The 12,606-nt window shown below is 39.5% G+C and overlaps 1 pseudogene; it reads left to right on the plus strand.

Moving 5' to 3' along the window:
- The first annotated feature begins 432 nt into the window (after window positions 1-432).
- On the plus strand, window positions 433-590 carry LOC116074222 (annotated as a pseudogene).
- The last annotated feature ends 12,016 nt before the right edge of the window (window positions 591-12,606 follow it).

Raw genomic sequence — 12,606 nt, forward strand, 5'->3', positions numbered from 1 at the left:
AGGTAGGAGTGGGTGGGTGGGGGAACACCCTCATAGAAGCAGGAGGAAGGGGGAGTGTGAAAAGGGGTAACATGTGAAATGTAAATAAATAAAATAACCAATAAAAACATTTCCAGGATTAAAAGATAGAAATATTTATTAAATATTTGTCCAAGAATCTCAGAAGGATTGAGTTTCAAGTGGTTCTAATGCCATCTTTTTTCTTTTGATCTATAAACAATACATTCATTATTATCATAGCAATGATAGGTAACAACCCAGAAGCTACTAGTGAGGACAGAATGGGTAAGTATCTTATCACAGAAAGCCTGTCTACTTTTTTTGTTTATGATCAATTTCCAGGGTTTTTCTTCATTTCATCTGATTCTCAGCTCACTCAATCTCAGTCATTCTTTAATTTTTTTTCTTATGACTCATGGTATAATTTAGGCAAATGCCTACGGTGGCATTCCTAGTTGGAATTAGAAGAGGCAAACCAGAAATTTTAATAGGACAAATTTGTTGTGTCAGTAGGTGGCAGAGAGGAGAGAGACTATGTCTATGTTTGTGTTCTAGCCTATGACCATTTGAATGATTAGTAGCCTAACATTCCCTGAAAATAGCAAGCCTGAGACAATCATCAGCCTGTTACCAGGAAGGCCTGGATTGGGTTCCAGATCAGGAAGCAAGCCTGAGACTAGAAGAATTCTGCCTAAGACTATAGGCCTAGGGTTTGAGTGATCCGGAGATAGACGACCCTTGTATTCGACTACTCAGGTGGGTCCAGGCAAGGAGTGAGCCTGAGAAGACCACCACACAGGTGCCATCGGACCCAGACCAGGAGTTCTCCTGAGATGATGATCAGTCTGACACCACACAGACCTGGAAGGGAGCAGACTAGGCCCAATATGACCCCAGCCTGGTGCCATAATCCATGGGTGGGACACAATACCCGAGATAGAAACCCAGACACCACCAAGAGGAGCAAGTAAGTGGTGGAGAAATGGGAGAGAAAGAGAAACAGAAGGATGTGAGCACAATGAAGAGAGGCATAACTGAAGACTTGAGGTAGTGAGAAATAACCTAGTGTGAGTAGCTGGTGGTGCCACTTGGGACAATGGTCCAGTCCTGGCTTGTGCTTCCCATAGAGGACCATGTTTGGGTCTGTGGCTCTGCAGCATCAGGGTTCTCTAAAAACCAATGGCAGGGCAGACATCCCTGGTCTGAGATGCCACCCAGGGATACATTGATATCTGAGGGCTATGCAGAACTCATTCCACACTCACCGGGGACTTGTGTGAGAGCTGGCCCTGGGGGCACGAGAGCAGGAGAACTGTTTATGCCCCTCAACAGCTGCAGCACTCGGTAAATTGGGCCCTGCACCTCACCTGATCAGCACAATAAAGCTGATGGCAGGGGGATCAGGCAAGATGGCCTGAGGGTGTGAGCTGGGAGAGCAGAGCTATTCCTGCCATTTTTCTGCTGTGCAGTGACATGGGCAAAGGAGAGATGTCTCACCTCTGAAACACACCTTCACCTATGGCAGGCAGGAGAGGTGGCCCCAAGCTATCAGAGCAGTGGAGTTGGCCCTGTAGCTCACCTGCTGTAGCACTCAGGAGAGCAGGTCCTGTACCTCACTTGGGCATCACAGTAGCTCTGACCCTGGATGTGGGGTTGTGGGTAAGCAATACCTGAGGGAGTGAGTGTGGGAGAGCTAACCCCAACTCTTATCTGCTCTGTGGTAGTGTCATGATGGGAGAGACCCCTTCCCTTTGCCCCCACTTGTGGCAGATAGGAGAGGTGGCCCTAACAGGGTAATGAGAACAGGAGATCTGGCCCTGCATGTCTCTTGGTCAGCACAGTAGGGCTGACCCTGGATGTGGGAGTTATAGGTGAGCTAGCTGCATGGGTGTGAGTGCAGTGGCCCTGATGCTTGTCTGCTGGGCTGTGGTGCAGAGGAGGGAAAGAGCCTCTCCTCTCCCTCAACACTTGCCATCTATGGCAGGCAGGAGTGCTGGCCTGCTGTTATGAAAGTGAGAGACCTGGCCATGTCTCTCACTAGCTGAAACACTCAGGAGAACAGGTCCTGTACCTTGCCTAGGTAGCAGAGTAGAGCTGGTATTGGTTTCTAAGATTGCTGGTGAGCTAATCTTGAGGGTGTGAGAGTGGGAGAGCCACAAGGCTGACTAGATTAGATACTCCTAAGGCCAAGATACAGGTCTTTAAATGGGCCCATTCCAACATCGACTCCATCAATGAACTGCTGGAACACATGAAGAGGCTGGTCCCTCAGATCCAAAACTACAGGATCGCCATGACACAGGGCAACAACAAGCTATCTTACAGGAATCCCAGTACTGATAATGGAGCAGATGCCAGATGCCTCGTTTCAGACTACCAAGTCATTGCAATGAACATTTGCAAACAAACAATTGAGGACAAAAGGGACATAATGTGATACACTCCAGATTCCACAAGTGGGTTTTTCTCTGTTGCAGGGGAAGTTGCAAGGGTAGAGGCAGGTCTGAAAAGAGGTGGAGATGAGTAAAATTAGGGTGCAAGATGTGAAATTTACAAAGAACAAATAGTTCAAAAAAGAAAAAAGGGACAAATCTGGAAATAAGATGTCAAAGAAAAGAGTCTCTGAGAAGGTCAATTCTATTCTGGTGTTGTGGTTTGTTTGGGAAGTGCCCCACAAAGGCTCATGTGTTGATGGCTTGGATAGCTGACTGGATTTGGGGAAGAGGTAGGCTCTTGAGGACTATGACCTGTCCATTAATAGGATTCACGGTCTGAGCAAAACCAACGTGGTGCTAAAGAAATAGGGGATTATCCGTCCAAGAATTCCTGACCAAAGAAGATAAAGTTTTCTCTCAGCAAAGAGTGGAAGCAGTAATGATAACAGTGATGAGAAGAGATGAACTCAGTAGCTGCAAGTAAAGACAAGGAGACAAAACTACATTTTTTGGATCTTGCTTATATCTGGGTCACCCATTGGGAGATGCTGCCCATTGAAGAAGACTTTCTTTCTCTGTTAATTTTTTTCCTGGAAATTCCACTTCAGAATCATCTAGAGATTTCTCTCTTAGTTGATTTCAAGTCTCATCAAGCTGACCACAAAGACTGTCCACCACAACATGCAATATATGAAAAGGTGACTTATCTCTGAATACATTTCACAGTACATTTTGATGAATCTTATTTCTATCTCTGCTGATCAGTCAGGAATATGGCAGAGTCAAACAAGATGAAACAGGATGCTGCCATATTAATCCTTAGGAGGGTACTTGTTTGGGTCTCAAGTTTGTAATTTTGTCTATTCAAAGCAGATACAGACACTCTTCCTTTTATCCTTTTTCAAATTGTCTTGAAGAACAGTAAGCACCTAAAGTTACCTATTACAATAACTGCTTAATCCTGCCTCAGGCTTCTTCAATTCTAGGATGACCTACCAGCATATGCTACAAAGTTGAAGATTTGCAGACATTTATGGAATTTGTTTTTTTTTTCCCCCTTGGGAAGCAAACCAATCAGAGATAAATCAACAATTCCACAAACCTTGCCAAAAATATAAACAAAATCCAGGAAAACTATCCAGAATTGTTTTCTATACATATGCAGTTTTGTTTTCTATACATAAGCAGTAAATATGAGACTTTTGGCAAGAAAGGTAGGATTTTGAATTATACTGAGAAAAAGATGATAATACAGGAAATATAGGTTTGGGTTCCTGGTTTCAGTAATGGCCATTTCTTCATGGCAAGAAGGCCTTCTATAGTAGAGCCACATCATGGTGACTACAAAGGGAAAATAGGGGACAGAGAAAGAATCACACAGTAAGGTATATCTCCCAAGGACTTTCTATCTTTTACTAAGTACTGTCATATTATTCTATTAGTAAGGGCTCTAATGAATAGAATAGCTCATTATAGTTCTCATTATCTAAACACCTCTCTGCATTTTCTCACAGACACACTCAAGGTGCATGCTTTACTCATTTTCTAAGTATCTATTAATTCAAATAAAGTTGACAATATTAACCATCATATTGGTCACCTATGGCAATATGGGTGAATGGGGATTAAAAGCTCCAATTTATGAACCGGAGCCAAATGTTCAAGTCTGCTCCTCAAAAATGTTTTAAGTGTTTGTTTCAAGCTACAAACAAAATGTGCCTGGTTACATAAGTATATGTCATTTATCACTAGTGAGTATATTTCAAAATTTAACATAGAAAACTTTAGTTTAAAATTAATTTCAAGTCTCTGCATTTATGCTGATTTTATGACTCATAGTAACATTTCTTTTATATTCATGACATTCTTAAATTGGATCTATATCTATGTGATAGGTACCAGATGCGAAGTAGGAGGGATATGAGTAAATGTGGGGACCTGGATCTATGGGACATGAAGCCCTCTTGTGTCTGTGAGCCTCAGGGGATTTAAATTGCAATCAATAAGTCTTGAATTTGTTAGCCTTCATTCATATCTTGGCTTATCATAGGAGTGAAATAATTTTGGAATTGGACAGCAGATATTCTCTGTGTTAAAGGTCATGGATTTGTCTAAATTGTAGCAGTGACAGACACAACCCCATCTGCCCACATTGTTATGCACCATAATAAGATATCCTGTTCCTAGGGGTGAATGGCCAGAAAAGAGGCTTCGGGGATGTGAAGATATATCTTGTGAGTTGTTTGGTGAAGAATATGGGGATTTCTCAGACTGTCTCCATGTTCCCTCTTTTGTTCTCAGAAGCACATAACAACCCTTTTCTTTAAATTAAAACTAAAATGAGTAAGCTTGGAACAAGTCTAAGCAGCCAGTGGAAAATTTCATAATCTCATGGAGGGTGGAATTTTTCTTTGTCAACCAATTTTACATTAATTAGGCTCCATTTCTACAGTGTTTTATCTGCTGTGTTAAGCACACTTCCTACCACTTCTTGGATCACCCTATTTTCACTAGATATTTCTGTTGTGATAAAGCTCACATTTACTAAGGAGAGAGAGTATAGTTACTGGCATACATCCCCTAACATTCACTGTTAGGTTTAGAATTCACAGAATTTCTGGAGACAGGGAAAACTACACTTAGAGATGTGAAGCAACATTCTTGAAGAGCTATTACACCAGCCAGGAACATCTTTCTTCTTTGACTTCAAAGCCATTTTCTGTCTTTGGCATATCTTGATGTGTGAGGAATCCTAATTCCTTGTTTGTTCCATGATCTTGATGTGATGTTAGAAAGAGTTGATTGTGTGTGCTATAGTGATCCTGCATAGCTTAAAAGAATGAAAGGAATCATGATGGCCACATTTACTGACACTTACACAGGTCAAATATGTGAAACTGTCAGTTGATTTATGTATATATGGACTGACAAAGAGTTTTATGTCTGTTTTTCTTCATCTCTAGACCAAAACAAGCAGTCACAGCTACAATTCTTCTGGAAGGGAGATATTTTTTCCTGGTGCATAATGGAGTAGTTCTGGTATATAAAGCTTCTTTATTATGTAAAATCTTTATATAAAGTATCCTTTATATAAAGTCTTCTTTATGTAAATTCTCCTTTATTCTTGAGTTGGGGAACAAATAGTCCTCTTGTCAATGTCAGATCCCGAGCTGCCCTTTCAGCAATGCTCATGGGGTTTCTTTCTGAACCTTCTCCTGCTTTCTACTTATCTAAATGTTTAGATGTACCTTCCACACTTACCCTCACATTGACTCTGTAGGGCAGGGCACTACTGTGCTTGAGAGGATGAGATCAAACTTCATCATAAGCTGAAGGGCTAAAATACAACCTCAGAACTGTCCAACCCCAAAGCCTGTGCTTTTAAACCTTTATACCACAGCCTTTTAAGACATGGGAAAGGATGTGTGCAAAGTAACATGTGCATACATAACGCAGAACCAAGAATGGGACACACAATTATTTTTCTTCCTTTATTTTAAAAATGTATTTGTAGTTTTACCACCAGCACCACCACTATCACCACCACTTAAAGATATAGAAACCATAAATGTAAAATGAAGACAAGAGGGACTTGGAAGCGTTAGGAGGGAAAAATAGAAAGAGGGAAATGATATAATTATATTTTAATTTAAAAAAGTATAAAAAACCATAAAAGACTTACTGACTTCAACTAGTACTGCCCATATGAATATGGATGTAGGGCCAGTCATGCACTAGAGCATGAGCATCATACCAGGATCCATACCCCTGAAGATAACAAACTCTTCCTTTCTCAGCAACCTTAAGCTATCAATAGCTTGTCAGATGTGGGAGTGCTCACATGAGCCCATCCTTATCTCTGCTGATGTGGTCACTGGCTTTATAATCTGTATGTCATCTCAGCTGCTGTGAGTTCATGCATGTAACTGTGCTCTCATGTCCCAAAGAAACACTTCTGTGATATTCTTTACTGACCTCTATTTCTCACAAGTTTCTGCACCCTCTGGTGAGATTTCTTGAGTCTTGGAAGGAGTAGGTGTGATGCAGATATTCCATTTTCCAAAGTCACTTATTCATGGCCCATAAATTATGTCACTTTATGATTTACTTATTTATATATTTCATTTAATGTATTTTCTTTGTGTGTGAATACATGTACCAGAATGTGTATGCATATGTAAGAGCAGATGTGCATGTGCCATGTTCATGTGTGACATCAGGGGACAACTTGTGAGAGTCAGTGCTTTCCTCCCACCATGAGGTTCCCAGGAATAGAATTTAAGTTCTCAGGTTGGTGGTAAGTTCTTCACATGCTGAAATATCTCATTGGCTCTAGCATGAATGTTAGAATAAATAATATTCAGAACATAGAAAAATGTTCTTTGTTTTTGTTGATCTTTACAGTTTTAAGGACTATTGGCTGCACATCTGCAGAGATTTGCTTCCATTGGTATGTCTGACATTTTTCTTATAACTATTATTGTAGAGCTTTGTTAGAAATACTACTAAGTACAGTACTGTTTTATCACATTATAGCATTATAATTACTTGTTACTGATTTTGAACTTGGCAATGTTTTCGGGATAGTGAGTCAGACTTATTTGCTATAAAGTCCCTATGCTTGAGGAGAAAGGCGTTTAGGGCATAGCATCTTCATAAGCTATGTGGGATACATTTTAAGTTTATTGTTATGTTGTATGTATGCATAATCTGTACATAACACACAAACACACACATGCATACATGTGTTGTGGATAGCCCTGGTTTTATATTTTGATACTAATTCTCCTCTCCTGGAAAGCACTGCAGATGAGGAGCAAATCACATATTCAGGTGCCTTGTGAACCTTCTCCCCAACTTAACTTTTCAAATAAAGGCCAATAATTGGGCAGCAGGCGGGAAGGTAGAGCTGAAAAGTTTAGGGGAGAAGGAGAGAGAGGAGACAGGGGTGGAGACTGGAGAGGATGATGATGGAGGAGGACAAGGTGGAAGGAAGATGGAGCTGAAGCATGTGGCTTGGAGAAATCGCAAGTCATATGGAATCTAATAGATGGGAATAGAGTAGTGTAGTGGTAGATCTGCCAAATCTAGGTGAGTAGCATGTATACTAATTAATTGAGTTGTGAATTGATTGATTTGGTGTTAAAAATGTACCGCTATATGTGTGTGTATGTGTGTTTGATGCTATCATTTAGTTTATATATAATAGAGCATTTAAAAATTACAATTCTGGTTCATATGTTGCCTGTTTTATTTTTCCATTGCCCTCACTTTATCAGACAAGATATTGTGAAAATCCAGTAGTTATTTTATGCATCAATGAAGCATGTATATAACTGATCTGAAAATAAAAGTTTTTGCACTCCAGAGATGATTACCTAAATCAGGATCTTCATGGTACAGTGAGGATCAATAAACTATATGCCACCTTTAAGACACAGAAAGATGGTATAGATTTTCTCCAATGTCTTATCCTTATTCTTAAATTAGATGAATGAGAGAGGTATATTACTTTTGTTTTATCTAAAGTAACTATTTTAATATAAGATCTATTATGGCAAGAATACCCAAACATATCTGGGAGTACTTGGATGTGATTTGTACATATTTCAAATTGTCATAATAATGCCTTGAGATTTGCAGTAGCTCAGTGTCTTAGGGTTTCATTGCTGTGAAAATACACCATGACGAAGGCAGTGAGAATGAAGATACAACATTCCTGTGATGATCTGGTGCATGACGTACCTAGCTTCACTTTCTGGGAAAGGCTTCATTCTGTTCTTTAGATACCTGTTCACTTCTCCATTGTGGCACATTTCTAATACCAGGTATACATAATCATTATCTTCAAAGTAATTATAGTGTTCCAAGACAGACGGGTGTTTCACCTGGCAATCTATTTTCACCTCATTTTGGACTCTCTGTACCATTCCAGCTTTGTACATGGCTTTCTACCTATGAATTTGATTGAAACTTCCAAACCAGTGTGTATGTACTCAACTCTGTAGACACCAGTAAATGATCCTTTACCGAGTAGATTTCCAACCTTAAAGTCCTCAGTGATGCAGGTGTCTGGGGTGGAAGGCATCTTGATGCTCTGAGGGATTTTCTGAGCTCCCTCCCAGATGGAGGCTAAGGACTCTAATAAGCTGGGTTAGCTCAAGTCCCTCCTCAAACTAAAGTTGCTTAACTCTTATTCTGCTGTCTGGGGCTTCTTACTATGAATTTTTTGGGGGGGTGTTTTTTAGACAGGGTTTCTCTGTGTAGCCCTGACTATCCTGGATATCACTCTGTAGACCAGGCTGGCCTCGAACTCAGAAATCTGCCTGCCTCTGCCTCCCAAGTGCTGGGATTAAAGGTGTGCACCACCACTGCACGACTTAATATGAATTTTCTGTGTGGATGTATTTGATTGCATTTTAATTGTGACCTTTTCCCTCTAGTTGTATTGAAAATTATAGTTAACATAAACCACTCCATCCAATTGTGAAAAGAAATAACTTTTTTATATTTACTCCTTGCAATGTGATAATGGAAGGGGACCACACATATTTTATTTTACCAACAAATAGACTTCTCTACATACAATGGGCAATGTTGGGACAGTAGCAGAGAACTTTATAGTTTATGAGAAAGGAACCACCTATGGCCATACTACCCTGAATATGCCTGATCTCCTAAGCTAAGTAAGATTGAGTCTGATTGGTACTTGGATGGGACAAATGTGCTGTGTTGCTTCCTATATTGTGATCACATAAACTTGAAGTAAACATTTAAAACCACTGTACTGTGCAATGTCATGATTTCTTGCCACAGACCAGGTTTGTTGCGGAGACCCCGATTTCCACGGGATTAGAGTTCTGGTCAGGTGGGCAATAAGTCGGCGGATGACAGCCAGAGTTGACACAAGAGTGTGCTGAATCTGAATGTATTTGTGCAAGGTAAAATTCAGGCTTAAATAGCATACAAAAAGCAGGGTAGATGACAAGAGTCATGTAGGTGGGTGAGGGTTACAGCAAGGTCAATAGGATCCGAAAGCAAGATTGAAGTCACGTAGGCAAGTGACCACCACATCAAGGTCTGTAGGGTCAGGTATCCAGGTGTGAAGTGGGCAGAAGAGCAGTGGTGCCCTCCCTGCTGGGGCTATTTTGATAATCCCGTGCTAATTCACTGGTTCTGCTGGAGGCAAGCACCAGGAGGTTCCAATCTAGCAGTTCCTGCTAATTCTCTGGGTCTTGCTGGAGGCAAGCACCAGGAAGTTCTGATCTAACAGTTCTAGCTAATGTCCTTGAGTTAGGGAAGCCCTTTGATTACTCTAGAGTATATAAAACAGTTCTGTGTTCTGTGGACTGCCCTAAGAAATGTGCTTGACCTCTGTTGCTAACTCTGAGGACAACCTGTCTGATAAGGCAGATTCCTTGAGAGAAATTCCAAGCTAAGGACAGCTTGGAATTAAAATAGGATAGGTTGGAAACCTAATTGTGCTGGCCAGGAAACAGTGCCCAATTTTAGCCATTTACAAATCATTTCTTGGGGTACCTTTATGCCTAAATAAGAGGGCGTGTTGATGATTGGAAAGACTAATCTGGAACACATCTGAGTTAGGAGATGCCAGCTACTGTCTGAATACCCAGGAAGCACAAACTCCCCTTTGGGGTTATAATGCCTCTTATCCTTATTCAGGCTTTTACCCCTGATATTACAGATTTTACTGGAGTAAATGAGTGGGCATGGCAATTTCTTACTTTGCTGGAAAAAATAGTTTGTGACAAAGGCAAGGACAGAGTCATGCACATAGGCTAGAGGAATATAAAGAGGAACTTTTAGGATGATGTACCTAACAAAATTATTTGGAGATGCTGTAGAGCCAGATTTTACTGATAATACTTATAAGAGATAGGCAAATATCAGAGGCAGGAGGAAGGTGGTCTATACAAAAGAGCAGCATGAACAAAGATAAGGAAGTATGGGTGAAATTATGTAATGCAGGCTATTGCAAGAAGGATGCAGAATTGGTATATCAGGAATTGAAGACCTTTTTGGTTTGTGACTTTAGACTTCATCCTGAAAATAATAAGAGCCAATAAGAGGTTTTAAGATGGAAAGCTGCATATCATGTTTGAATGTGAGAAAGGATACTTGTCAGATGTGGAATTGAGGAGGAAGGACTGTAGTAAGTGTTTAGTCAGGATTTTATTAAAGTTTAAATGATAGATAATAACTACGAACTTTAGTCAAGGAGTATATGGTTAATATTGACAAGGGTATAGAGTTTGGAGAAATATTTAGGAGATGAAATTAAGAGGATGCGTGGATTATTTGATATGTGTATTTGAAATCACAACTATAAGAGCCTTATGTGATAAATGTCACTTGTTTCTTAGGGTTACAGGTCTCATTAACAGTTATTTGACTACAGATGCCACTTTTTTTTGACCCAATATAACAAATTTTATGACTATGAGAATATAAAATATTTTTCATATGAATATTTCATTTTTGGTCAGTTGAAACATCAAAGTGTCTGTCTCTGTACCAATACCTTACAGGTTTTTATCACTCTTGATCTGTAGTAAAGCTTGAGGTCAGGGATGGTGATTCCCCCAGCCATTCTTTTATTGTTAAGAATTGTTTTTGCTATTCTTGTTTTTTTCTTTTTTTTTTCTTTCTTTCTTTTTTTTTTTTTTTGCCTTTCCAGATGAATTTGGGAATCGTTCTTTCCATGTCTTTGAAGAATTGTATTGGGATTTTGATGGGGATTGCATTGAATCTGTAGATTGCCTTTGGAAGGATGGCAATTTTTACTATGTTAATTCTGCCAATCCATGAGCATGGGAGATCTCTCCATTTTCTGAGGTCTTCTTTGATTTGTTTCTTGAGAGACTTGAAGTCATTGTCACAAAGGTCTTTTACCTATTTGGTTAGAGTTACCCCAAGATATTTTAAACTATTTGTGGACATTGTGAAGGGAGTTTTTTCCCCTAATTTCTTTCTCAGCCTCTTGGGTTACTGACTTATTTGAGTTAATTTTATAGCTGGCCACTTTGCTAAAGTTATTTATCAACTGGAGAAGTTCTCTGGTAGAGTTTTTTGTGGTCCCTTATGTATACTAACATATCATGTGCAAATAGTGATACCTTTATTTCTTCTTTACTAATTTGTATCCCCTTGATCTCTTTTTGTTGTCTTATTGTTCTAGCTAACACTTTGAGTACTATGTTGAATAGATATGGGGAAGTGGGCATCCTTATCCTGTCCCAATTTCAGTGGGGTCACTTCATGTATGTCTCCAATTAATTTGATATTGGCTGCTGGTTTGCACTAAATTGCTTTTATTATGTTTAGGTATGGGCCTTGAATTTCTGATCTCTCCAATACTTTTAACATGAAGGGATGTTGTACTTTGTCAAATGCTTTTTCTGCATCTAAAGAGATGATCATGTGACTTTTTTCTTTTAGTTTGTTTATATATGGATTACATTAATAGATTTTCATATATTAAAACAACCTTGCATCCCTGGGATGACGCCTACTTGATAGTGGTGAATGATGGTCTTAATGTGTTCTCAGATTTGGTTTGCAAGAATTTTATTGAGTATATTTGCATCAATATTCATAAGCGAGATTGGCCTGGAGTTCTCTTTTTTGGTTGGGTTCTTGTGTGGCTTAAGTGTCAGTATAATTGTGGCTTCATAGAAGAGTTAGAGGTAATGTTCCTTCTGTTTCAATTTTATGGGGTAGTTTGAGGGAAATTGGTATCAGGTCTTCTTTGAAAGGTCTGGTAGAATTCTGCCCTAAATCCATCTGGTCCTGGACTTTTTTTTTTTTGTTGGGAGGTCTTTATGACTTCTATTTCCTTATGTGCCAGTGTAAATAGTTTACCTGCTCTTGAAAATTGTTCATTTAACCTAGATTTTCCAGTTCCATTGAATACAGGTTTTTGTAGTAGGATCTGATGATTTTTTTAATTTCCTCCATTTCTTTTGTTAGGTCTCCGATTCTGTTAATTTTGATACTGCCTCTAGGCTCTTTAGTTAGTTTGTCTAGGGGTTTATCTATCTTGTTGATTCTCTCAAAGAACCAGTTTTGGTTTTATTGATTCTTTGTATTGTTTCTTTGTTTCTATTTAGATGATTTCAGCCCTGAGTTTGACTATTTCCTGCCTTCTACC

The sequence above is a fragment of the Mastomys coucha genome, unplaced genomic scaffold, assembly GCF_008632895.1.
Source record: "Mastomys coucha isolate ucsf_1 unplaced genomic scaffold, UCSF_Mcou_1 pScaffold24, whole genome shotgun sequence".
In the NCBI taxonomy this organism is placed as follows: Eukaryota; Metazoa; Chordata; class Mammalia; order Rodentia; family Muridae; genus Mastomys; species Mastomys coucha.